Source organism: Mustelus asterias, unplaced genomic scaffold (genome assembly GCF_964213995.1).
Source record: "Mustelus asterias unplaced genomic scaffold, sMusAst1.hap1.1 HAP1_SCAFFOLD_2484, whole genome shotgun sequence".
NCBI lineage: Eukaryota > Metazoa > Chordata > Chondrichthyes > Carcharhiniformes > Triakidae > Mustelus > Mustelus asterias.
Genome location: NW_027592429.1, coordinates 50,109 through 54,455, shown reverse-complemented (window position 1 = coordinate 54,455; position 4,347 = coordinate 50,109). Strand labels below are relative to the sequence as shown.

Below are 4,347 nucleotides of genomic sequence, written 5' to 3'. Positions count from 1 at the left end.
TCTTCCACCCTGGGAAATGTAGGTTTAAGTTGCGTGGGGAAAAGTTTAGAGGAGATGTGCGAGGCAAGTTTTTATTACACAGAGGGCGGTGAATGTCTGGAACGCGCTGCCCGGGGAGGGGGTGGGAGCAGGTACGATAGCGGCATTTAAGGGGCAACTAGACGAATACATGAATAGGATAGGAATGGAAGGATACGGACTCTAAGTGCACCTAGTTTAAGCAGGCATCATGATCAGGGCAGACTTGGAGGGCCGAAGGGCCTGCTCCTGTGCTGTACTGTTCTTTGTTCTTTGAGTGATCAATTGGGCCAGTGGGCTGACGAATGGCAGATGAAGTTTAATTTAGATAAATGCGAGGTGATGCATTTTGGTAGATTGAACCAGGGCAGGACTTACCCAGTTAATGGTCGGGTGTTGGGGAGAGTTATAGAACAGAGATCTCGGGGTACATGTTCATAGCTCCTTGAAAGTGGAGTCACAGGTGGACAGAGTGGTGAAGAAGGCATTCGGCATGCTTGGTTTCATTGGTCAGAACATTGAATACAGGAGTTGGAACGTCTTGTTGAAGTTGTACAAAACATTGGTAAGGCCACACTTGGAATACTGTGTACAGTTCTGGTCACCCTATTATAGAAAGGATATTATTAAACTAGAAAGAGTGCAGAAAAGATTTACTAGGATGCTACCGGGACTTGATGGTTTGAGTTATAAGGAGAGGCTGGATAGACTGGGACTTTTTTCTCTGGAGCGTAGGAGGCTGAGGGGTGACCTTATAGAGGTCTATAAAATAATGAGGGGCACAGATCAGCTAGATAGTCAATATCTTTTCCCCAAAGGTAGGGGAGTCTAAAACTAGAGGGCATAGGTTTAAGGTGAGAGGGGAGAGATACAAAAGTGTCCAGAGGGGCAATGCTTTCACACAGGGGGTGGTGAGTGTCTGGAACGAGCTGCCAGAGGCAGTAGTAGAGGTGTGATGTGGGGTTACCAGTGTTGGACTGGGGTAGGCACATTAAGTAGTCTCACAACACCAGGTTAAAGCCCAACACCTGTTGGATTTCAACCTGGTGTTGTGAGACTACTTACTGTAGTAGAGGCGGGTATAATTTTATCTTTTAAAAAGCGTTTAGACAGTTCATAGAAACCCTACAGTGCAGAAGGAGGCCATTCGGCCCATCGAGTCTGCACCAACCACAATCCCACCCAGGCCCTACCCCCACAGATTTTACCCGCTAATCCACACATCTCAGGGGCAATTTTTTTAACCTGGCCAATCAACCTAACCCGCACATCTTTGGAGTGTGGGAGGAAACCGGAGCACCCGGAGGAAACCCACGCAGACACGAGGAGAATGTGCAAACTCCACACAGACAGTGACCCGAGCCGGGAATCGAACCCGGGACCCTGGAGCTGTGAAGCAGCAGTGCTAACCACTGTGCTACCGTGCTGCCCTGGGTTACATGGGTAAGATGGGTCTAGAGGGATATGGGCCAAATGCGGGCAGTTGGGACTAGCTTCGGGTTTAAAACAAAAGGGGGTTATGGACAAGTTGGGCCGAAGGGCCTGTTTCCATGCAGTAAACCTCTCTGAGTGGGAAGGAGTTAAGATGCACATTGCTGGAAGAGAAAAGGTTTTCAAATTTGCATTCACATTTAGCTGACTTGTCCTGAGGCGAAGCGTTCCTGTGTCTGATCTGCGTTTTGTATTCAGGAAGCGACAGCTATAAGGAGCATGGATACCGGATGCTGCTGATCTGGCTTCATGGCTTTGTCACCTCGGGCAAGCATCCTATCAAGGAGCTGTATGAGAGTCTGGTGAAGACTGGGAATGCTGAGCTAGCAGGTGATGTTGCCATGCTGCAGGGCTGAGATGTTTCTCCTCCGAATGGCCAGAATAAATAATGTCACCAGCACCTTTGCTGCTTAATGTCCTTATTAATTATAAACTTAATGTAATCAATCCACCGCTTTATTAATTACAGTTAATTGTGTTCCTGACACTGGGAATATTTCTCTTTTGTCCCTGAATCACTGACAATTCATTGGGACACGGCGCTGTGGCTGGGGATGAGTGCTCTTGGTTAATTTGTGTATGGCACTGATTGGAGTTTCTCGGAAGGTTGGTCCACAGGGATCCGACACAATGCAGCGAGTAAAAGAAGTTTAATGCAGGTTAGCTTAGTTTCAGGGCTGGAACTAACTGGTCCATTGGGATTCAGTATGATGGGAGTGAATAAGGATCTGGTCTGCTGGGATTCTCTATAAAGGGAGTGAATAAGGATCTGGTCTGCTGGGATTCTCTATAAAGGGAGTGAATAAGGGTCTTGTCTGCTGGGATTCCCTAATAAAGGGAGTGAATAAGGACCTGGTCTGCTGGGATTCTTTATAAAGGGAGTGAATAAGGATCTGGTCTGCTGGGATTCTCTATAAAGGGAGTGAACAAGGGTCTGGTCTGCTGGGATTCCCTATAAAGGGAGTGAACAAGGATCTGGTCTGCTGGGATTCTCTATAAAGGGAGTGAATAAGCATCTGGCCTGCTGGGATTCCCTATAAAGGGAGTGAATAAGGATCTGGTCTGCTGGGATTCTCTATAAAGGGAGTGAATAAGGGTCTGGTCTGCTGGGATTCTCTATAAAGGGAGTGAATAAGGATCTGTCCTGCTGGGATTCTCTATAAAGGGAGTGAATAAGGATCTGGTCTGCTGGGATTCTGTGTAAAGGGAGTGAATAAGGATCTGGTCTGCTGGGATTCTGTGTAAAGGGAGTGAGTAAAGATCTTGTCTGCTGGGATTCTCTATAAAGGGAGTGAATAAGGATCTGGTCTGCTGGGATTCTCTATAAAGGGAGTGAATAAGGATCTGGTCTGCTGCGATTCTGCCGAGAGGGAGTGACTAAGGATCTGGTCTGCTGGGATTCTCTACAAAGGAAGTGAATAAGGATCTGGTCTGCTGGGATTCTGTGTAAAGGGAGTGAATAAGGATCTGGTCTGCTGGGATTCTGTGTAAAGGGAGTGAGTAAAGATCTTGTCTGCTGGGATTCTCTATAAAGGGAGTGAATAAGGATCTGGTCTGCTGCGATTCTGCCGAGAGGGAGTGAATAAGGATCTGGTCTGCTGGGATTCTCTACAAAGGAAGTGAATAAGGATCTGGTCTGCTGGGATTCTGTATAATAAGGATCCTGTCCATTGGGATTCTATATGAGGGGATCATTAGGGATCTGGTCCGCTGGGATTCTGTACAACAGGGCTAAGTTCAATGGAGTTTGATCCAATTGAGCTCAAAATGTGGATTGTGTCTGGTTTCTTTTCTTGACTATTAACTGAACTTTACATTATTTTTGTGTATGTTCATTTTATATGAACGGTCTTTGTTCAAACAGAGAAGATACGTAGACAGGCGAACACCGAGAAGGATTCTCCGCGGAGGTGCACGGTGGTGTGAACGGTGCAGGAGTCACAGGTGGAACAGCAGCTGTCACTGAACACGGGAAAGTTTCTGAGCTTTCCTTCAAAACTGATTCATAATTAAAAGATTTTTTTTAAAAAAAGGCATGTGACCAACACTCATTGACCACAATAGTCCCAAACATGAGGCAATCTGGATCGTGTAAGGATAGTGCTGCAGAGAGCAACCTACTATGTGTGGATTGGGTTTGAATGTTTGTGGGTGGTTTGATAAAATGGAAAGCGGCTGGGCGTAAGTGTGGCAGTGAGTTGCCTTTTAAACAAAATTACATTTCAGCATCAATCCAGGGAAGGGAATCTCTGCTCCCCTTTTGTGTGGGGGGAAAAATCCCTGACTTCTAACTTCTAGTTTGCTCCTCTTACCTTGGTCTTGGGGCACTTCAATCTCTCTCAATCTGCCTGCTACTTACCAGAGTTTGCAAATTGCAAACTATCTCGCATTAAAGTCTCCTCATTCCTGTTGTGAAGAGGAGATAAGGGGATTAGAAAAGGACGTAGATAGGTTCGGTGATCGGGCAAAAGTCAACCAAATGGAGTGTAAGGGGCAGCACGGTGGCACAGTGGTTGGCACTGCTGCCTCACAGCGCCAGGGACCCGGGTTCGATTCCCGGCTCGGGTCACTGTCTGTGTGGACATTCTCCCCGTGTCTGCGTGGGTTTCCTCCGGGTGCTCCGGTTTCCTCCCACAGTCCAAAGATGTGCAGGTTTGGTTGATTGGCCATGCTAAATTGACCCTAGTGTCAGGTGGTTAGTAGGCTAAGTAAGTAGGGTTATGGGGATTCTGGTCGGTGCAGACTCGATGGGCCAAATGGCCTCCTTCTGCATTGTAGGGTTTCTATGATATTCTATGATTCTATGTAACGTGGGGAAATATGAAATTGTCCATTTTG

At 46.9% G+C, this 4,347-nt stretch overlaps 1 long non-coding RNA gene across 1 annotated transcript; it reads left to right on the top strand.

Annotated features, from left to right (window-relative positions):
* The first annotated feature begins 1,709 nt into the window (after positions 1-1,709).
* Positions 1,710-3,541, top strand: LOC144489739 (uncharacterized). Its single transcript, XR_013497039.1, has 2 exons — positions 1,710-1,839; positions 3,374-3,541. It is a non-coding gene; the product is annotated as an uncharacterized LOC144489739 (long non-coding RNA).
* Positions 3,542-4,347: the final 806 nt, after the last annotated feature.